Here is a 24,998-nt window from a genome sequence, read left to right on the forward strand (position 1 = left end):
GTGAAATTGAGAAACTCCTTTCCTCAGTAGGTACGTAAGATCCAATTAGCGAATTATGATCCCGAATAATATCAGCCAATCACAATTCCTAAAAGGTAGTTTCCAATTGCATCATAATGCAACCCTCTACGTAAACTTTTGTCTCACGTTTGATTAGGACCCAATAATATGACGTCGTTCATCTTTACGTGTCAAGCCTTACCCATCGATGTTGAACGTTAATGGACGGTCGCCATGAGTTCCCTCAATAATATGAGCCGAAATCATGGGAGTTTCACGTAGTTCACATCACCATGTTAATGGATGTCACAGCTTTCCGGCACCCAGGGCCCCCCCAATAATATGAGCCGAGCCCCGAGTACGGGTAGCGTTCATCACGCACCCATTGTCGATGGAAGACATGGTAATTATAAACAAATTTATAATTCCCCTTTTCGGGCTTGATATTAATTTTGAATCTTATTCAAAATGAGGGTTTTTAATTTTGAAAGGTCTCATCATTAATTTTATTTAAAATCTCGCCATGTTTGATCGTATGTTTTCCGGATTCATGCAACTTTGTTATTATCATAATAATAACGCACATACTCATTATTTATAACATATCATGCATATATTATAAATAGTAAACAAACAAGGACGATCAATCGCCCCAATACTAACGGACCGTGTGAGCTAAACACGGGCCTAGGTCCAATCCTAGGGAAATACATGGGATGCAAATGCAACTATTACATTAGCTTCCAATATTTACATGTCTTCGATCTTCATAATCATCATGGCCACCATCTTCCAATCTTGATCATCCACTATACTAATATTTACAAAAAAATATCCATGGAAAATAGGGATACATCTCATGGGGTGGGAACGGGCCATAAACCAAGCTCACTTTATAAATTGATAATTATTACAATCATTCAACACAAAATATCCTAGCATACACATAGCAAATTGGGCTTGGGCTTTTGATCATCCTTCATGCATAATATCACATATCATACACCATCAATTAATTATCACAATAATTAATTGATCCAATATTATATATCTTGATCCAATCACTAACCGCCACGATTATAAACTAATTTAACAAAGTATACAAACACCTTTGTCTACTTTCAAATTAATTTATTTATAACCGAATTTCTTGTAAATAACCATTTACTATAAATATTTAAAGTCCAACTTAAAATATTTATTTCATGAGAAAATATTTGCAACTTTGTAATTTTAAACTTAAGGGCCCAAAAAATCATTTTTCACCAAAAACGTTTTGGTCCATTTAAAATTCACAAATATGTTAGCCATCCAATGGCCCAACAACTCAAGGCCCATGACACTTTGATATTTCAAAACACCTTTTGAAAACCCTAGTCGTCATCGCCGTCGCCGGAGCTCCGTCGCGGGAGCTCCGTCGCCAGATTCCGGCTACATATTTTTTTTTATTTTAAAAATGGGGCGTTCGGACAGCCCCTCGGGCTGCCCTTGCTGCCCGAAACGGGCATCCCCTCGGGCAGCCCGAGCTGCCCGACACGGGCAGCAACATGCTACCCGAAATTTCCCTCAAAAAAGCCTCGGTTTTTGGTTGCAAAAATACACTCATGCGGTTAGAAATCGATCTCAATACAATATTATGTAGATGCTACACAAAAACATAACCATAGCTCGGATACAACTTGAAAGGGGATCGGTTACGGTGACCGGAAGCGCAACGGAAGTTTTAAAATTTTTATTTTCTTGTAGAAATTTTCGGCCACCATGAATTAATTGTGTAGCAAATACAATAAACACCAAAATGTCATACATAGGGTGTTAAGAAAAATATACCTATCAATCACAATGGATTGAAGATGGCTCCAACTTAGTTGTCAAACAACTAAGCTCTTCAAAGGATGACAATCTACAAGCTTCACCTTACTTCTTGAATCCTTCCTTCAAATTAGGTCCACCACCAACAAGCTAAATCCACTCTAATTTTGCTCTAGAAAAATTAGAGCATTTTTCATATGAGAAGAGAGTGTATCTTCAACCATTGAAGAAAGAAAAATATGGAGAGGATGAATAGTATTTTCGGCCACTATTCATGCTAGGAGAGAAGAAGAGACATTTTTTTGGTTGTGGGAAAAGTTAAAGTAAAAAAGTTGCATGCCAAGCCTTGATTATACAAAAAGTTGTCTCCCAACCTTTCACCTCCAATGCATGCAAATCTTATTTGATTTTTAACAATTAAAAATCCATGAACTTATTTTAATTATCTCAAACATATTTGAGACTAATTAAACATTACTTGAATTTACTCAAGTCCACTAGTTAAATAATTAATTTAAATTGAGCTCTACAAGACTCAATATGATTTAATTAATTCAACACTTGAATTAATTTAATTATTTGGACTCTACTATGTCCACTAGTGTTTAATTAATTCAACACTTGAATTAATTTAATTTAGTCCATAATAATGCTTATGAAAATCACAATTTTCAAATTTATTATTCACTTGGCCAACTTTTAATTTAGGAACACTTCCATAAATTAAAATTTAGATTTCTCTCATAGAAGTCATACTTCTATTTTTTCTTACACTTATAAACTCATTTATAAGTCGTTCAACACATTGAACTAGTTTCTCCTTTATAGAAGTCATACTTCTAATTTTCCTTACGCTTCTAAACTCCTTTATAAGCCGTTCAACACATTGAACTATTTTTACTTCTCAACGGGATCTAGAATGTTAGCACTTGTGTGACCCTCAATGGTTCATTGATACAACTAGCCGTGGGTTCACATCTCCATGTGATTCGGACTAAACATGTCCTTATACGAGCATACCCCAATTGCCCCATTCTTACTTATCAACACCTTGATAACAAGAACGTCAGAACTCAAGTCTGATAGTACCCAACCAATCATGTTAAACGCCTAGCAGCATCGCTTACATGATTCCCTAGGTATCAAATGATAGTGCCTGCAAGAACCATTCTATTATGGTTAGCGTACATGTAGTATCCCGATGCCTAATTTGAGTTAATTATTGGATTAATTATATTTCGGAGGGTTCGGATCGTCCGATCAGGGTTCGGATCGTCCGAGCCAGGTGGCTGGACCCGTGGAAGACATGCAGGGTTCGGATCGTCCGATCAGGGTTCGGATCGTCCGAGACAGGTGGCTGGACCCGTGGAAGACATGCAGGGTTCGGATCGTCCGATCAGGGTTCGGAAGGTCCGAAGTGTACCGGATCGGATCTTCCGAAGTGGATCGGATCTTCCGATCGTTGACTATAAATAGAGGCGCGAGGCTTCACTTTTTACTCGCCAATTCCGAGTGTTCCAGAGCGTTTTAGTCGTTTCTGATGGGTTTCTAGTCTTTTCCCGAGGTTCAGGCACTAGCGGGGATCTACTGATTTGAGGTACGAAAGTACTATCCGAGATATCCTGGTTGAGTATACATTCTTATATGTGTTGCATGATTATTTGCTGCATTGATATATGTCATATGATGCATGCTATTATGTCACGTTTATTACTGCATAATACATTTCATCTTGAGCCGTATCTCTTTCGAGATAGCCTTTATTGTTGAGCTGTATCTCTTTCGAGATAAGCTATATCTTGTGGGGCCGCTCAACCCTGTCTTGTGGACGCATGGACACCGAGAGTACACAGTGGCCGACGGGTCCGGAGGGCTTCGGTGGTCCGGGACATTTTAGGTCCACGTCTGATCTTGTAGTGGATGCAGTGACCCAGAGGAGTACCGCGCGGCACTATCCACTTGGCGCCTCTAGACTGAGCATATTGAGATCTTTTGTGACTCCTGTTTCTTGACTACCCTGGTATCATATCATAGCATGTGCATTTCATATAGGCTTGTATACTCATGCTTTTGTACTGAGCGTTCTTATCGCTCACGTCCTCGGTTTTGTTTATCTTGGACACCCCATTCCCACGGGGCAGACCTCAGGTTGGATGGCTCAGGAGGAGGATGAGGAGGACGTGGAGTAGCCGGTTGAGTTATTTCTTCAGTACTGCTTTGTTTCGATATGGTTGTACCGCATACTTTCATTTTAGTTTGAGTTGTTCTGGATTTTCGATTGGGTTGTATATCTATCTTTTGTTGACCTTTTCCACCTTTATCTCTGATTGTTGTTAATTAAGTTAATTGCATGCTTAATTCTTGTTTAGTAGGTGATTCTGGAACGGGTCACTACATTTATGGTATCAGAGCATGCTTATGATTTTGGGATATAGATTCTGTTTTGGGATTTTCGTTGACCATTTTACCATTTTTCCCCATTCTATCTTGTAGCGATGGCTGACCACTTTGGTGATGAGAGTAGTCAGGGGAGTGTAGGTCGTTGGGGTGACCAGGACGATCGTAGGCGTCATCGTGAACATCGCCATCGTCGTGATGGCCCTAGGCGTTTTGAGATGCACCGTTTCATTCAGATGGGGCCTAAGCCTTTAGTCGGTGGTGAGACTCCCGATGTTGCTGAGGATTGGTTAGAGCGCATGGAGAGTTGTTTCCGTGCATTCCAGTGCACCGAAGAGCAGCAGATGGAGACCCTTAGTTTTCTTCTCGAGGGCCGTGCGCGCAAGTGGTGGCGATCGACTTCTGCGCCGATAGTCCAGTCTCAGGGTAGGGTGACTTGGGCCGATTTCCGTTCAGCTTTCATGCAGCTATATTTTCCTCCAGCCCTTCGCCAGGCAAAGACGATTGAACTTCTGAATCTTAAGCAGGGTAGTATGTCTGTTGATGCATATCAGCAGAAGTTCTTCGAGTTGTTACCCTTTGCTCCTCATATTAGTGGCAGTTCCGAGGCCAAGTATGACCATTTCCTTCAGGGTCTTAACCAGGAGATCTTTGATCGAGTCAGTGTTTGCGATAATCCTACTTCTTATGATGGATTAGTGAACCGGTGTCGCCAGGCAGAGATCAGTCTCCAGCGTGGTAGGTCTATTCTTTCTTCTAGACCTCCGAATATTTTGAGCCCTCGATCTCAGTCTTTCAAGAAGTCAGGTTCTTCTTCTTCTGGATCTGGATCTCGGTCTAGCGGTGTTTTTCGCTTTGGTAAGAAAAAGGTTTCTTGTGTGCATTGTGGGAAGAACCATCCATCGGAGCAGTGCCGATCAGCCGCGGGAGCTTGTTTTCAGTGCGGAGAGATGGGTCATCTTAAGAAGAATTGTCCTCAGTTGCGAGGTGGAGCAGGATCTGGTTCCGGATCTCAGACGACTGTTCAGCAGAGGATGCAGGGTCAGGCAATGGGTAGTTCAAACCTTCGACCTCGTGCCCAAGGTCAGGTATTTGCGCTGAACCAGGATCAGGCTGCAGATGAGTCAGGGAGAGTCATAGCAGGTACTTTTTGTTTATGCGGTATTCCTGCTTTTGTTCTTATTGATACCGGAGCATCACATTCATTCATTTCTGCACGATTTGTTAAGCGTCATAAGTTACCGTATGTTTCTCTAGACGTCATTCTTTCCGTTTTTACTCCGATGGGTCATTCGGTGTTAGCAAAGCGTCTAGTGATGGGTTGTCCCTTAGATTTTGAGGGTAACGAATTGACTGCGAATCTTATAATCCTAGAGATGAAAGATTTTGATTGTATTTTGGGTATAGACCTTTTGACTATCTACCGAGCTACTGTGGATTGCTACCAGAAGCTTGTTCAGTTTCGTACGACTGAGAGCTCTAGTTGGTTTTTCTATGGTGAGGGAGCGCGACCTCCGATGCCAGTGATATCTGCTCTGAAAGCCTGTCGTGCTTTAGAGTCGGGCGGGAAAGGCTACCTCATCTATGCGATTGATTCGTCCACAAGTAGTGTTGGTATAGATGATATTCCAGTGGTTTGTGAGTTTCCTGATGTTTTCCCAGATGAGATTCCTGGTTTTCCTCCGATTAGAGAGGTGGAATTCGGCATCGAGTTAATGCTAGGGACTACACCGATTTCTCGTGCCCCCTATCGTCTTGCTCCGTCAGAGATGAGAGAATTGAAACAGCAATTGCAGGATCTTCTTGATAAAGGTTATATTCGCCCGAGTGTTTCACCTTGGGGAGCTCCAGTCTTGTTTGTCAAGAAAAAGGATGGATCGATGCGATTGTGTATTGATTATCGCCAGCTGAATCGTGTGACGATCAAAAACAAGTATCCATTACCTCGTATTGATGACTTGTTCGATCAGCTTCAGGGTACCTCTGTTTACTCCAAGATTGACTTGCGATCGGGTTATCATCAGATGAGAGTCAGAGATGATGATATTTCCATGACTGCATTTCGTACTCGATATGGGCATTACGAGTTTCTAGTTATGCCATTCGGATTGACAAATGCACCAGCGGTGTTCATGGATCTGATGAACCGAGTCTTTCGGGATTTTCTAGATCAGTTTGTGGTGGTTTTCATCGACGATATCTTGATTTATTCTCACAGTGTGGAAGAGCATATCCATCACTTGTGGATGGTGTTGCAGATTCTTCGCGAGAAGCAATTGTATGCTAAGCTGAGTAAGTGCGAGTTCTGGATTAATCGTGTAGTATTCCTTGGACATGTGATTTCCAAGGAAGGAGTTTCTGTGGATCCTAGCAAGATTGAAGCAGTGCTGAATTGGTCACGTCCGACGACAGTGGCCGAGATCCGTAGTTTCCTAGGTCTGGCAGGGTATTATCGTCGCTTCATCGTGAATTTCTCTCAGGTAGCTAGACCATTGACGCAACTTACTCGGAAAGATGTTCCATTTGAGTGGTCATCTGAGTGCGAAGATAGTTTCAGAGAGCTTCGTCGACTTCTGACTTCTGCACCTGTTTTGGCGTTACCGTCAGGATCTGATGGTTTCAGTGTTTACACCGATGCCTCTTTTCAAGGCTTAGGGTGTGTGTTGACGCAGAATGGTCATGTGATCGCTTATGCTTCCAGACAGTTAAAATCTCACGAGGAGAAGTACCCTATTCATGATCTAGAATTAGCTGCTATTGTGTTTGCGTTAAAGATCTGGCGTCATTATTTGTACGGTGTTCAGTTTGAAATCTTTACTGATCATAAGAGTCTGAAGTATCTGTTCACTCAGGCTGAGTTGAACATGAGACAACGTCGTTGGATGGATCTACTTAAAGATTATGATTGTGTGATCAAGTACCATCTAGGTTCTGCGAATCTCACAGCCGATGCTCTTAGTCGCAAGGTGAGAGCCTCTGCACTTCAGACCAGTGCTATGTCTAGTACTGTCCAGGATTGTTGTTCGTTGGGGTTTAAGTTCAAACATCGGAAAGGTATGGAGAGCATTCGTGTTGCTACCATTTTATCTGAGCCAACTTTGTTCACTCGGATTCGAGATGCTCAGATGTCTGATCTCAAGACTCAGAGATTAGCTCGGTTGGTTGGTGGAGATAGTGTGGGGACCCGGACGCTAATCAAGTTCTTAATCATAAATGAGACTAATTAATCAATTACAAACAGGGTCTAAATTTTTTTTTTAAAATGCGGAACGTAGTGAAATCAAACCATATATATATATCAGTATATATATAAAATACAAGTCCTGTATTTCACACATTTATTCAAACTAGGGTTTAAAAACTACTATCAAGTGTTCAACCCTATCTCTAGTCCAAATCCGGAGCCTCCACGCTAATCACGATCTCTCTCATCTCCTGGACCCTGATCCTGTCCCACCTGTTGTCAAGTACACATACAGACAAGAAAACAGCCGGATAAACCGGTGAGAATATACTCCCAGTATAAATCAATGAAACATGCAATCATATAAACAATATAAAGCATGTAATCAGGTAACATGAATATGTATCATAATCCGAAACATAAACAATACTCGTAGCTACATCATTTAAGACTAGACTCAATCCTAGTCTAGGGATCCCGGTTTCCAGATGTGGTATTCCTATATCGAATTCCGTAAAGGAGGGAACCATAATCTCTATTACTCGATATAACCAGTGCCCCGGTATTCCTATATCGAATTCCGTAATAGAAGAATTCCAACCCCTTTACTCGATATAACCAAATATGGTGTTCCTATATCGAATTCCGTAATGGATTCCATTACTCGATATAACCATACATCCAGTGTCCTGACCTATCCGTCATGGACGGTAGCTCTATCGCTAGCATCCTATCTTGTGACATCGTGCAATGTGCCGTGGCGATACCCCCCACTATCCGGCACGATGTGTCACAAGACAGTTCGACTAATACCTGTCATCTAAATATCAAGAGCACAAGTATATTAATCAAATAAATGCAAATATCAATGCAATAAATAAAGTATGTGATTTAGGGAAACCCAAGTCCAAGCCGACTCAAGTCCATCTCCCAATACCACATTGACTTATACCTTTCGTTGCAGTCTCGGTTTCCTGCTCAGTCGAAGTCCTCCACTCACAGCCTATGTCCAGTTGTAGCCTACGTTGCTAGGAACTCGGTACCGAAGTCAGAATCAAAATCAGACGGACGGATTGATCGCACGATTGAATTTAAGATCAAAAGCTAAACTTTCCCCGAGCTTCCGTTTCTTGTTTCTGAGGATGAATTGCATGTACATATATATATATATATACACACGACATGCAGCCAAGCAAGTGGCTCGTCCTTGGCCAACCACGTCTCTCGCTCGGGCGGACATAAGTTTCCGCCCGGGCGAGTAACTCTCGGCCCTCGCAATTCAAGCAGTCTCGCTCGGGCGAGCACAAACTTCCGCCCGAGCGAGTAACTCTCGGCCCTCTTTCAGAATTCCGTCTCGCTCGAGCGGACAAAAACTTCCGCCCGGGCGAGACACCTTCGGCCCACCTCTTGGCTCTTCCTATTTCTTGGTCCGGGTTATAATCGTGTCCACTAATAATTAATAATCTCAGATTAACATGATACAAAATCTTGGGCATTACATTTCTCCCCCCCTAAGATACGATTTCGTCCTCGAAATCACGAGCATTTCATTCGTATCAATAAGGAGTATATACAAACACTGTATAAGAAATTTACATCAGTGAAATAATGCTGGTAATTCCTGTCTCATATCTGATTCAGTCTCCCACGTGGCTTCTTCAACCCCATGACGAGTCCATTGTACTTTCACAAGAGGAATCGTCTTTGTTCTGAGCTGTTTTTCTTTACGATCGATAATCCGGATCGGTTTCTCGACATAACTCAATGTCTTATCCAGCTCAGTCTCGTCTGGTCGAATCACGTGAGAATCATCAGGGAGATATTTCCGCAGCATCGATACATGAAAGACATCATGTATCTCATATAATGAAGGCGGCAAAGCAAGTCGATAGGCACGATCTCCTATCTTTTCGAGAATCTCATAAGGACCTACATATCGTGGAGACAATTTCCCTTTCTTGCCAAATCTGCTAACACCTCTGAAAGGAGAAATCTTCAGGAATACACGGTCTCCAGCCTCAAATACCAACGGTCGTCGTCTGATGTTGGCATACTTGGCTTGTCTGTCCTGAGCTGCCTTCATTTTCTTCTGAATCAATTTCACTTTCTCGGTCATATCTCTGATCATCTCAGGTCCAGTCTCAGGAACTTCAGAGATATCATCCCAATACAGAGGGGATCGACATTTCTTTCCGTACAACGCTTCGAATGGTGCCATCTCAATACTCGTCTGATAGCTGTTGTTGTACGAAAACTCACAAAGAGGCAATGCATCTTGCCAAGTAGTGCTAAAATCTAGCACCACTGCTCTCAGCATATCTTCCAGGGTCTGGATAGTTCGCTCTGACTGTCCATCGGTCTGTGGATGATATGCGGTGCTCAAATGTAACTTCGTACCAAGAGCTTGCTGTACACTCTGCCAGAAGTGCGAAGTAAATCGAGGATCACGATCTGAAACAATCGACTTCGGCACTCCGTGCAATCTAACCACTTCCTTGACATAAATATCAGCCATCTGATCATATCGGTACGTCATCTTGTATGGAATAAAACATACAGATTTGGTCAATCGATCAATCACGACCCAAATCGCATCACAACCTCGGGAGGATCTCGGTAACTGTGTCACAAAATCCATGGAAATGTGATCCCATTTCCATTCAGGAATGGACAAACTCTGTAACAATCCTCCTGGTTTCTTTCTTTCAGCTTTCACCTGTTGGCAATTCAGACACTTGGCTACAAATTCGGTCACATCAGATTTCATTTGTTTCCACCAATACTGTGTCTTTAAATCATTATACATTTTTCTGCCACCAGGATGAATACTGAATCGACTGTTGTGCGCTTCTGACAATATCTGTCATCTCAAATCTGAAACATTCGGCACAACCAGGCGATTATTCACATACAAGACGTTATCACGTACCTGATACTCTGATCGATGTCCTGCTCTAACCATCGATACTGATTTCTGTACATTCTGATCACCTCGCTGAGCTGCCTTAATTCTCATAATCAGCTCTGGTTCTACTTGCACCGTATAAAGTCTTAACGGTCCATAATCTGTTTTAAATTCTAATCCAGACAAACAGCAGTCTTCTATCAAATTCGATACACCAATCGTCGATAAGGATAGTGCACATACCTTTCGACTCAGTGCATCAGCTGCTGCATTGGACTTCCCTGGATAATACTTGATTTCACAATCGAAATCTTTCAATAAATCCAGCCATCTTCGCTGTCTCATATTCAATTCTGATTGCGAAAACAGATATTTCAAGCTTTTATGATCAGAATAAATTTCGAATTTCTCACCGTACAGATAATGTCGCCATATCTTCAATGCAAAGACTATGGCTGCCAATTCAAGATCATGAATTGGGTAACGAGTCTCATGTGGTTTCAATTGTCTAGAGGCATAGGCAATGACATGCCCTCGCTGCATCAGTATACATCCCAGTCCTCTATGAGATGCATCACAATAAACCACAAAATCACCAGTACCTGAAAGAATCGTCAACACAGGCGCTCTGGTTAATCTTTTCTTTAATTCAAGAAAACTGGTCTCACATTCCTCAGATCAATTAAACGGGGCATTTTTCTGAGTCAACTGTGTAATCGGTTTGGCAATACTCGAAAAATCTTGAATAAATCGTCGGTAATATCCTGCCAAACCCATAAAACTGCGAATTTCCGGCACAGATGTAGGTCTCGGCCAAGAAATCACTGCCTCAACCTTACTAGGATCAACTGATATACCGTCTCCCGATATAATGTGACCCAAAAACACAACCTGTTTCAGCCAAAACTCGCATTTCGACAGTTTTGCATACAACTTCTCAGTTCTCAGAATTCTCAACACCGTCCTCAGATGATTAGCATGCTCAATCATATTCTTTGAATAAATCAATATATCATCAATGAATATGATCACAAAATCATCTAAGTATTTCTGAAAGACGCGGTTCATCAATCCCATAAATACCGCTGGTGCATTCGTCAAACCAAAAGGCATGACAATAAACTCATAATGTCCATACCTCGTTCTGAATGCTGTCTTTGAGATATCAGAGTCCCTGACTCTCAGTTGATGGTATCCAGATCTCAAGTCGATCTTGGAATACACAGATGAACCTTGCAACTGATCAAACAGATCATCAATACGAGGCAAGGGGTATTTATTCTTTACCGTTGCCTTGTTCAGTTGCCTATAGTCGATACAAAGTCTCATCGACCCGTCTTTCTTTCTCACGAACAGTACTGGAGCACCCCAAGGAGATACACTCGGTCTGATATATCCCTTGGCCAGTAAATCCTCCAACTGTTCTTTCAACTCCTTCAATTCGATCGGTGCCATCCTGTAAGGAGCTCTCGAAATCGGAACTGTTCCTGGCATTAGCTCAATGCTGAAGTCTATCTCTCGAATCGGAGGCAATCCCGGAATCTCATCTGGAAAGACATCAGCAAACTCGCACACCACTGGCAAATCTGCCAATGCTGGGCTCGTTTGCAGTAAGTCAACTGAATATACCAGGAATCCATCCGCTCCCTTCTGCAATAATCGAGTCATATTCATTGCAGATATTAAAGGAATTCTCGCTCGAGAACCCTTACCATAAAATTTCCACTCCTTAGCCATCTCAGGTCTGAATCGAACAATCTTGTGGAAACAATCGACTGTAGCTCGGTACTTGGTCAACATGTCGATGCCGACAATGCAATCAAAATCAGATAAACCAAGAACCATACAGTCTAAATCAATCGTATGCCCATCGTACTGCAGTATACACGATTTCACAGAGTTTACCGATATCAACCCTGTTCCTAACGGCGACGTGACAGATACTACAGTAGCTAAGGACTCAACAGGCAATGAATGCATTAAAGCAAATCGCTCAGACATAAAAGTATGTGATGCACCAGTGTCAATCAGTACGTAAGCAGGATAACCAGAAATAAAACAGTTACCTGCAACTACATCATCAGGTGCATCCTGTGCCTGCTCCTCGGTCAAAGCAAAAACTCTGGCCGGCTGTCTCGGAGGATGGCTCGCGGTCTGGCCCCCTCCTGGCCTCTGCTGTGACAGAGTAGACGGTACTGGCTGAAAAGTATGCACGGCAGACGGTCGTCTACCTGTCTGAGCCGCTGATCCAGACGACTCAGCAGCCTGTGATCCCTGGGCACTCCTCTGGGGACACACTCGAGCAAAGTGTCCTTGCTGTCTACAGATACGACAGCTGCCAACTACTCCTCGGCACTGATCTGTGGAATGCCTCCCTCCACAAGTACCACAGTATGGTCCTGCATAGCTCTGGATCTGACCGGTCTGTCTAGAGCCACTCGAACTGGACGAGGTAGTCCCTGATTTCTTGAATTGCTTCCCTCTAGCCTTCAAGAAATCCTTCTTTCCGCTACCGCTGCTGCCACCTTCAAATCTAGGAGGTGGTTGCTGTCCCGGTGCTGGAAGCACAAACGAAGCCTCTTTCTGCCTCATCAGGCCTGCCTCGGCTCCCTTGGCTCTATTCAGGGCATCGGTGAAATTGTTGGGCCTCCCAGTATTCACCAGCGTAAAAATCTCAGGATTTAGGCCATTTATGATCTGGTCTGCTACGGCCTCATCATGTTCAGCTACGTGGGGAGCAAATCGGAGCAATGTCGAAAACTTAGCCACATAATCCTCAATGTTCAACTGGCCTTGTTTCAGGTTTGCAAACTCGGCTCCCTTGTCCTTCCTATAAGAAACTGGAAAGAACCGTAGATAAAATTCAGTCTTAAACACATTCCAGGTAATTGCCGTACCTCGCTGTTCCAATGCCCTTTTTGTCGTAATCCACCAGTGTTTAGCAACGTCATGCAACTGGTGTATTATCAGTTTCGCCCTCTTTTCCTCCGTATACTCCAAAGAGTCAAACAGTGATTCAATGTCGTCCAACCAACTTTCACAATCCACGGAGTTCTCCGTTCCTTTCAAAGTCGGTGGATGAAATGACTGAAACCGTTTCAGCAATTTCTCCATTGCTGTAGGTGTCACATCCATGGGAGGATTCGAGGTACTCCCCTGTTCTGGCATTCTCCTCGGAGGCATATCTGATAACCAAAAGGGTTAGCGGTTCCAACAATAATCCTGTTTCAAGCCTCCCTGGATCATCTTACAGCTGATCCATTCCAATAATACACAATACCATATCAATAGCAGATAAGTCAGGTAACATGTATTAAAGCGGTAAACATGCTAGCAATCAAAAGCAAGGAAAGAAAATCTCATTCTACCCCGCTCACTAGCTCCTATCTCAATCTCAAGGATCTATCGCTCTGATACCACCTGTTGTGGGGACCCGGACGCTAATCAAGTTCTTAATCATAAATGGGACTAATTAATCAATTACAAACAGGGTCTAAATTTTTTTTTTAAAATGCGGAACGTAGTGAAATCAAACCATATATATATCAGTATATATATAAAATACAAGTCCTGTATTTCACACATTTATTCAAACTAGGGTTTAAAAACTACTATCAAGTGTTCAACCCTATCTCTAGTCCAAATCCGGAGCCTCCACGCTAATCACGATCTCTCTCATCTCCTGGACCCTGATCCTGTCCCACCTGTTGTCAAGTACACATACAGACAAGACAACAGCCGGATAAACCGGTGAGAATATACTCCCAGTATAAATCAATGAAACATGCAATCATATAAACAATATAAAGCATGTAATCAGGTAACATGAATATGTATCATAATCCGAAACATAAACAATACTCGTAGCTACATCATTTAAGACTAGACTCAATCCTAGTCTAGGGATCCCGGTTTCCAGATGTGGTATTCCTATATCGAATTCCGTAAAGGAGGGAACCATAATCTCTATTACTCGATATAACCAGTGCCCCGGTATTCCTATATCGAATTCCGTAATAGAAGAATTCCAACCCCTTTACTCGATATAACCAAATATGGTGTTCCTATATCGAATTCCGTAATGGATTCCATTACTCGATATAACCATACATCAAGTGTCCTGACCTATCCGTCATGGACGGTAGCTCTATCGCTAGCATCCTATCTTGTGACATCGTGCAATGTGCCGTGGCGATACCCCCACTATCCGGCACGATGTGTCACAAGACAGTTCGACTAATACCTGTCATCTAAATATCAAGAGCACAAGTATATTAATCAAATAAATGCAAATATCAATGCAATAAATAAAGTATGTGATTTAGGGAAACCCAAGTCCAAGCCGACTCAAGTCCATCTCCCAATACCACATTGACTTATACCTTTCGTTGCAGTCTCGGTTTCCTGCTCAGTCGAAGTCCTCCACTCACAGCCTATGTCCAGTTGTAGCCTACGTTGCTAGGAACTCGGTACCGAAGTCAGAATCAAAATCAGACGGACGGATTGATCGCACGATTGAATTTAAGATCAAAAGCTAAACTTTCCCCGAGCTTCCGTTTCTTGTTTCTGAGGATGAATTGCATGTACATATATATATATATATACACACGACATGCAGCCAAGCAAGTGGCTCGTCCTTGGCCAACCACGTCTCTCGCTCGGGCGGACATAAGTTTCCGCCCGGGCGAGTAACTCTCGGCCCTCGCAATTCAAGCAGTCTCGCTCGGGCGAGCACAAACTTCCGCCCGAGCGAGTAACTCTCGGCCCTCTTTCAGAATTCCGTCTCGCTCGAGCGGACAAAAACTTCCGCCCGGGCGAGACACCTTCGGCCCACCTCTTGGCTCTTCCTATTTCTTGGTCCGGGTTATAATCGTGTCCACTAATAATTAATAATCTCAGATTAACATGATACAAAATCTTGGGCATTACAGATAGTAATTTCCATTATCAGTCTAATGGTCTTCTGTGTTCGTCTAATCGGGTTGTAGTACCAGAGGATGATACTTTGAGGGAAGAGATCTTGTCTCAGGCTCATCGAAGCAAGTTGAGTGTTCATCCGGGAAGCACCAAGATGTATAAAGATTTGGGGACACGATTTTGGTGGAAAGGGATGAAGCGCAGCATTTATCAGTTTGTCTCCAAGTGTCTAGTTTGTCAGCAGGTTAAGGCAGAGCACCGTCGACCGGGAGGATTATTGTTGAACTTACCTATTCCTGAATGGAAGTGGGAGCATATCGCGATGGACTTCATTACTCACTTGCCATTGTCTTCGAGGAACAGTGATGCTATTTGGGTAGTGGTGGATCGACTCACCAAGTCTGCTCATTTTCTGCCATATAACCGTGATTTCACTTTCGATCGTATGGCTCGATTGTATATTCAAGAGATTTTACGTTTGCATGGAGTGCCAGTCAGTATTGTTAGTGACAGAGATCCTCGTTTTACCTCACGATTTTGGGGTAGTTTCCAGTCAGCATTGGGTACTTCACTAAGTTTGAGTACGGCTTATCATCCAGAGACCGACGGTCAGACAGAGAGGACTATCCGTACACTTGAGGATATGTTGCGAGCTTGTGTTATGGATTTCGGAACCGCTTGGCAGGATCATTTGCCTTTGATTGAGTTCGCGTACAACAACAGCTATCATCGTAGTATTGGTATGGCACCATTTGAGGCGTTGTATGGGCGACGTTGTCGTACTCCATTATTCTGGGACGAAATTGGGGAACGACATGTTGAGGGACCGGAGTTAGTCCAGCAGGCTATTGATAAGGTTGCAGTAAACAAGAAGCGGATTAAGACTGCTCAGGATCGACAAGCGAGTTATGCGAACACCAAGCGTCAACCTCTTCAATTTCAGCCAGGTGAGAAAGTGTTTCTCCGAGTTTCGCCTTTTCGCAGGATTTTGAGATTTGGTCTCAAGGGTAAGCTGTCTCCGAGATTTATTGGTCCATTTGAAATATTGGAAAGCGTGGGAGATTTGGCTTACAGACTTGCATTGCCGCCGTACCTATCAAGTATTCATGATGTGTTCCACGTATCTTTGTTGAGACGATATGTAGCAGATGAGACTCACATCTTACATCCCTCTGAAGTTCAACTTGATTCGGATTTGTCTTACGTGGAACGACCAGTTCGGATTCTAGATCGCAAAGACAAGGTGTTGCGGAATAAGATCATTCCTCTTGTCTTAATTCAGTGGCAGCGCAGAGGCACTGAAGAAGCTACTTGGGAACTAGAGAGTCGTATGCGGTCAGAGCATCCAGAGTTGTTCTAGTTGTAGTATTTTCAATTATGATTGTAATTTCAGTTGTACTTTCGGTTGTAATTCATTCTTAAGTTAAATGTATTGTTATTCAGAATTGTCATTCTTCAGACACGATTTCGCGGACGAAATCCTTTTTAGGGGGTGAGAATGTAGTATCCCGATGCCTAATTTGAGTTAATTATTGGATTAATTATATTTCGGAGGGTTCGGATCGTCCGATCAGGGTTCGGATCGTCCGAGCCAGGTGGCTGGACCCGTGGAAGACATGCAGGGTTCGGATCGTCCGATCAGGGTTCGGATCGTCCGAGACAGGTGGCTGGACCCGTGGAAGACATGCAGGGTTCGGATCGTCCGATCAGGGTTCGGAAGGTCCGAAGTGTACCGGATCGGATCTTCCGATCGTTGACTATAAATAGAGGCGCGAGGCTTCACTTTTTACTCGCCAATTCCGAGTGTTCCAGAGCGTTTTAGTCGTTTCTGATGGGTTTCTAGTCTTTTCCCGAGGTTCAGGCACTAGCGGGGATCTACTGGTTTGAGGTACGAAAGTACTATCCGAGATATCCTGGTTGAGTATACATTCTTATATGTGTTGCATGATTATTTGCTGCATTGATATATGTCATATGATGCATGCTATTATGTCACGTTTATTACTGCATAATACATTTCATCTTGAGCCGTATCTCTTTCGAGATAGCCTTTATTGTTGAGCTGTATCTCTTTCGAGATAAGCTATATCTTGTGGGGCCGCTCAGCCCTGTCTTGTGGACGCATGGACACCGAGAGTACACAGTGGCCGACGGGTCCGGAGGGCTTCGGTGGTCCGGGACATTTTAGGTCCACGTCTGATCTTGTAGTGGATGCAGTGACCCAGAGGAGTACCGCGCGGCACTATCCACTTGGCGCCTCTAGACTGAGCATATTGAGATCTTTTGTGACTCCTGTTTCTTGACTACCCTGTTATCATATCATAGCATGTGCATTTCATATAGGCTTGTATACTCATGCTTTTGTACTGAGCGTTCTTATCGCTCACGTCCTCGGTTTTGTTTATCTTGGACACCCCATTCCCACGGGGCAGACCTCAGGTTGGATGGCTCAGGAGGAGGATGAGGAGGACGTGGAGTAGCCGGTTGAGTTATTTCTTCAGTACTGCTTTGTTTCGATATGGTTGTACCGCATACTTTCATTTTAGTTTGAGTTGTTCTGGATTTTCGATTGGGTTGTATATCTATCTTTTGTTGACCTTTTCCACCTTTATCTCTGATTGTTGTTAATTAAGTTAATTGCATGCTTAATTCTTGTTTAGTAGGTGATTCTGGAACGGGTCACTACAATACAGTATGGTCCCTTCAACTCATATATCACGATCGATTCGACAACCATTGGTTTATCGAGAGTTGTCAATGAATCGATACTATGTGTCATGTCGTAGTTGCATCGATGGTGTAATCTATGAAACCCCTTTCATAATTACCACCATACTCTGATCAGAGATTTCAACCTACACATACATGAGAACACATAGGATATCCATACCAGAAGGTAAGCGGTGAATCCCCGACTACAATGCATCGACTCCTATATGTTTCGAAAATACACCCAACCTTGCCACCTGATGACCCCCTGAGAGTCGGTAAACAAGTCAAAGTGTAATGCTAGCACATAGAGTCTCAATGTTATCCCGGGTCATAAGGACTAATGGTGTACAACCATAAACCAGGACGTTTCCACTCGATAAGTGAGAACCACTTGAAAAGTCCTTTATGGAGGGTTGTTCAGTGCACTCTACCAGGAGCACCTATCTGCATGCTCGGACATCACAATGTCCCCTACCAATGAAACATGGTACTCACATCGTAGATACTAGTCTCTAACTCTAGCGGCCTATATCCTTCTTAGCGGCGGCTGAATCGACTAGGAACTGTTTAGAATATACAGTATTCCAAATATGAGTTTCATGATACTCATTATATGAGCATCTCATATTCTTTCTATTATTTGTATATTCAAGGGCTTTATCTATGCAACTAGCATGGGTATACAGATAAAGATTTGCCAAAACAACAATTACAAATATTATTAAAATAAAGATTGCTTATACATAGAGTTTCATTGTGAACACTCGGCCAACACTTGGCTCGACGGGCACCTACTCTAACAATAGGTACAGAGACAGAGATACTATTTAGATATTAATCCACAAGAGAAAAGAGAAATACCATCATTATAGTCATGTATACTATATTATTCCATGTTTCAAGAGGTAGATGGTATTTTAATGATTTCAAAGTCATGTTTACAGAGTATGATATATATGTAGATTGCTATGTAAGAGTTCCACTTGCTGAGTTTTATACTCATTCTAGTTATTTCATGTGATGCAGTTAAGATTGACGAGCCGGGACATTGATTGGAGCCGAGGTCATAAATACAAGAGATGGAAGGAGGAAGCTATTTTGTTAACATTTTGGCATGATCAAAAATGATATTTCGTATTTTTATACAACACTATATAGATCATGTATATACTTTTGTTTGTATATATTGAAAATGTATTTATGTCAAGAAAAAATTTTAAATCCTTATTTCCTTTAAGAATAATATTTTTATTTCTGCTGTTATTTTATGAAATCGGTAGAGGGCGTTACAGTAGGCGCATGGCTAGGGCACAACCTAGCTATGGTCGCGTGCAAGATGGACGAACCATGCACGTCCTCGTGCATAGCTCGCTAGGACTGGTCAATACCCAAGAGAGAGTTCAAATGATTTATTGGATTGATAAATAGATAGTCAGATATTGTATGCAATTAGTTGATCAACGACCATAGGCTTATATCCCGACAAAGTAATCGATTTATATCGATGGAATATAGGTACAGAGACAGAGATACTATTTAGATATTAATCCACAAGAGAAAAGAGAAATACCATCTTTATAGTCATGTATACTATATTATTCCATGTTTCAAGAGTTAGATGGTATTTTAATGATTTCAAACTCATTTTTACAGAGTATGATATATATGTAGATTGCTATGTAAGAATTCCACTTGCTTAGTTTTATACTCATTCCAGTTATTTCATGTGATGCAGTTAAGAGTGACGAGCCGGGACATTGATTGGAGCCGAGGTCATACATAAAAAGATGGAAGGAGGAAGATATTTTGTTAACATTTTGGCATGATCAAAAATGATATTTTGTATTTTGATACAACACTATATAGATCATGTATATACCTTTGTTTGTATATATTGAAAATGTATTTATGTCAAGAAAAAAATTTAAATCCTTATTTCCTTTAAGAATAATATTTTTATTTCTGCTGTTATTTTATGAAATCGGTAGAGGGCGTTACAGTAGGCGCATGGCTAGGGCACAACCTAGCTGTGGTCGCGTGCAAGATGGACGAACCATGCACGTCCTCGTGCATAGCTCGCTAGGGCTGGTCCAATGGGGTCCTAAGGGCTTCAATCTAGGTCCTAGGATAGTTGGTTAGGGTCTGGTCTCGTTGGTTAGGGGCTAGGATCGAAGGAACTTTGGAATTGTTTAGGGCTATGGTTTGGAAGAATAGCACAAAAATTCCCAGCGGGCTTCTAGGCATTTTCGACGGTTCTCAATAGCTTGAAGTGGGTTGAAAATGGTTTGGGTAGGTGTTAGGAATCTATGGCGAAAGTTTTGTCGGGTTGATTCGGGTTAAAACAGGGATTTCGGTTCAAGTTTTAAAATGAATTACGAATTTAGTCGAGGGGCTTAATTTTACGTCTAATATATGTTTATGGGTGTGTTTTAAGGTGTTATGATAAGTTTGGATGGATTCTTGGCGAAGTTTTAAGGTCTAGGGGTAAAATAGGAAAGTTAGAGTTTCAGGGGCAAAACAGTCATTTTACACTTGAAAAATATTAAGAGTCCTGCAGTGTCCTGAGTGCTGTAATTAATGTTAAAATATTTATTTTAAATGTTTATAGAATTTTATGATGGAATTTTAATGCTAAAAGACGTGTTGCATGCTTGGTTTAAAAGTAAAATGATAGCTATCCATGTATTTTTATAAAGTGATGGAAATGTTGAAATGTTTTGAATTAAGTGGCTTAATTATGACGGTAAGAAAATGAGGATTCGTGAGGGACTAAGCCCCCATGGAACCCATTTACAGGACTAAGCTCTGTGGGAACCCAATATCAAATTTCCGTAGGCCAAGGCCCAGTAACGGAAAAGTGGTTACTGGTGTGCCCGCCAACTATAGGCCAAGGCATAGAACGGAAAAGTGGTCATTGTTGCCCTAGTGCCTGGTATAATGATTACAACTCAGATTGATCAATCGACCGAAAGATGAAAGGATGATCACAATTAACGAACGGATTTCACCCCAAAAGGAAATGTATTGTATATGTATATGTATATTATGACATGAAAGGTATATGATGAAAGAAAATTTTTAAGTTTAAAAGTATTTTCACTGTTACATATGGATGTATACGTAATACGTGTAACTATGGTTAAGGCTTGCTAAGTTAATAGAATCCTAGGTGTGAATGATGCTGGTGAGGATTTTACCGTAGAGACATGAGGGTTGGATGACTGAACTGGCTAGCCTGATGGTGCACTAACCCGAGGACCTTTGCTAATTTTTCCGCACAGTTAGGCTTTTACATTACTTTAAAGATTTTTATGACTTTTGGAAGTAAGAGTGGTTTTTGAGATGATTAATGAAGTTTGTGCTATTTTTGAAAAAAATACTAGTTTTAGATTTGGTTTGACGTTTACGATTTTTTGACTTTTATTGCACTAAGGGATTTTTGAGTAAAATAGATGGTGAGTTTATTTTAATAGTGCAAAAATTTTATATATAGACACACACACACACATATGTATGTATGTCTATGGTTTGGCCGAAGCAACGTTTAAAAAAAAATCTAGTACATTATAAAAAAAATGAGTTAGAGATGTTTCAGTTGGTATCAGAGCAATGTTCTTGTAAAGGGTTGTGCCACCACCAGTTCCAAAAACTCAGTCGTCAAGCCTCAAGTCTGTAAGTTTAAATGATTTTAATGATGACATCTGGATGTTTACATGATTTATATGATTAAGTTACATATTTATATGCTTTTAAAAGTTAATTGGCATTTATGTTTAAGCTGATCGATAAATAGTTCTCATAAGCTAAATGGTTAGATGCTTAGATTTAACTGCATGTTGGTTAAGTTAGAATTCGGAATACGTTAAGATAAAATTCCTCCTAGACGCGCGCCTACTGATAGACATGCTGATACTTATGAGGATGGTATTGCATAAACCTGGAGCTCAAGGGTTTATTTGCACAAGGCCGAGAATTTCAAGGGCTAATATGTAATTGTAAGAAGTCCAGGGACTGAAATTGGGATGACCGAAAGTTCTAGGATGAAATTCTAGAATTTTCGAAAATTCCGGGACTAAATTGCAAGATTTGACAACTTCAATGGTTGTTTTGTGAATTTTAGAAAAATAGGGGCTATTTTCATAATTTATGGAATTTTAGGGTTCAAAAAAATGAATTTAGAGAAGTTAGGGCTCGAATTGATTAAACTCGAAATTTATTTGGGGGCAAAGGTGAAAATTTTAGAAATTTCAAGGGCCAAATTGGAGAATTTCAAAATTTTAAAGCGCTAAAATGCAATTTTCAAAACTTATTTTGGATGATTAATGATAGAATTCCTTAAGTTTTCGACTTGATGTGATTTGATGGTATGTTTTTTTTAGGAATGATATTTATTTAAGGCATAGATACCTATGCATTGCTAGATTCAGGATCTACACACTCATTTATATTCGAGACGTTTGTCAAGCGACTAAAGATTATACCCAAGGATTTGGATCTGGGTTTAGGGTTTCTATTCCTTCTAGTGATCAGATAGTTACGACGAACATTGTGAGGAATTTGGAGCTTCATTTGCTGAAGAATGCGGTTCAAGCTGATCTCATCGTACTCCCGATGCCTGAGTTCGACATCATTATTGGGATAGATTGGCTATCTTTGAATGGAGCTTCGATAAATTTCCGGTAGAGGTCAATATCCATTCGACCGCCCAGCGGGAAATTTTTTATCTTCGAAGCATCAAGGAACAAGCAAATACCGCACATTATCACCTGCATCTGTGCAAGGAAGCTTATGAGATAAGGTTGCCAAGCATTTCTAGCAAGTTTTATCTCAGTACTTGTTCCGGACAATCAGAAGCTAGAGGATTTTGATGTTGTCAGAGAATTTCCTAGCGTCTTTCCTGAGGAATTTTATGGCATTCCACCTGGCTGAGAGGTGGAATTTTCTATTGAATTTATGTCGGGAACAGTGCCAATTTCTGAGGCACCATATCGTCTAGCACCAGTCGAGATGAAAGAGCCGAAAGATCAAATTCAGGAGTTGCTAGAAAAGGGTTTTATTCGCCCAAGTTGTTCTCCATGGGGCGCACTGGTATTATTTGTGAAGAAGAAGGATGGTAGTATGCGACTCTGCATTGACTATAGATGTAGTGACCCGTTCCAGAATCACCTACTAATCAGAACTTAAGCATGCAAAATTAACATTTAAGACTGAATCAGGTAAACAGCGGAAAAACAATAATACAACCCAATCGAATCTGTAAGTACAAAATACTTAAACAACCAGATCGAACTAAATTCCAAGAACAAATACCAACAACTACAGGTCAACCTCTGCCAGCTCCCTGTCCACTCCCTCCTGGACCGTCTAACCTGAGACCTGCCCCATCGAATAGGGTGTCCAAAACAGAGATAAACCGAGGACGTGAGCATAAAACGCTCAGTACCGAAAGCATGAGTATACAAGACTATGACATGCATATATGCAAAATGTACTGGATACCAGGATCTGGGTATAACGAAATACTGCTCAGACAAATGACGTCAAGGTATGTAGCACTCTGCGCCGTCGCACCAGGAGGTGGCTCCCATACCAAATGAACCTGTGGATATACCGGTGACCTGACCACCGTCGGCCAACGGGGTCCAACCATCCACAACAAATGAGGGCTGAGCACCCTCTCAACAGGCTATCTCAAAGATAATCAGGCTCAACATGATTATGCAAATGCCGCATAATAAACCATGCATCATATGACAGATAATAATGCAACATATAAACATGCAACACATAGTAAAGCATACTCAATCCTACTATCTCGGATAGTACTTTCGTACCTCAAACCAGTAGATCCTAGCAATCAGCCCTAGAATCAAGCCTACAATCCAAGTGATACCATATCACTAAACCACATCTAAAAGCCTTAACTAGACTAATAGATACTCCCAAATCTCAAAGGGAACCCAGAACTATACCTGCGTCCGTAGTCAGCCCACTGATGCCGCTAGCCCCCAACTAGGGCACAGCTCCGCTACAAAACCAGTAGCTCCCCGCTAGTGCCCGAACCTCGGGAAAAGACTAGAAACCCATCAGAAACGACTAAAAAGCTCTGGAACTCTCGGAATTGGCGAGTGAAAAGTGAAGCCTCGCGCTTCTATTTATAGACAACGATCGGACGATCCGATCCACTTCGGACGCTCCGATCCGGGACACTTCGGACGATCCGATCCACTTCGGACGATCCGAACATTGCATGTCTTCCACGTGTCCAGCCACCTGTCTTCGGACGATCCGAACCCTGATCGGACGATCCGAACTCTGACATGACATGACTCGTCTGACTCCGAACAGAACGGTCCATCCGAACCTACTTCGGACGATCCGAACCAACTTCGGACGATCCGAACCCGGTTCGGTCCTTCCGATCCCACCGAAATACAATTAATCCAATAATTAACTCAAATTAGGCATCGGGATACTACATTCTCCCCCTCTAAAAAGGATTTCGTCCGCGAAATCGAGTCTGAAGAATGACAATTCTGAACAACAATACATTCAACTTAAGAATGAATTACAACTGAAAGCACAACTGAAATTACAATCATAACTGAAAATACTACAACTAGAACATCTCTGGATGCTCTGACCGCATGCGACTCTCTAGTTCCCAAGTAGCTTCTTCAGTACCTCGGCGCTGCCACTGCACTAAGACAAGAGGAATAGTCTTATTCCGCAGTACCTTATCCTTCCGGTCTAAGATCGAAACTGGTCTTTCCACAAAAGACAAATCCGGATTCAGCTGAACTTCTGTTGGATGCAAAACATGAGACTCATCCGCTACGTATCGTCTCAGCAAGGTCATATGAAACACATTGTGAACACTAGACAGATACGGTGGCAAAGCTAATCTGTAGGCCAAATCTCCCACACATTCTAAGATCTCAAAAGGACCAATGAATCTCGGAGATAGCTTACCCTTGAGTCCAAATCTCAGAATCCTCCGAAAAGGTGATACCTTGAGAAACACTTTCTCGCCTGCATCAAAATGAAGAGGTCTGCGCTTGGTGTTCGCAT

This window comes from Primulina eburnea, chromosome 7 (genome assembly GCF_022965805.1).
Source record: "Primulina eburnea isolate SZY01 chromosome 7, ASM2296580v1, whole genome shotgun sequence".
Taxonomy (NCBI): domain Eukaryota; kingdom Viridiplantae; phylum Streptophyta; class Magnoliopsida; order Lamiales; family Gesneriaceae; genus Primulina; species Primulina eburnea.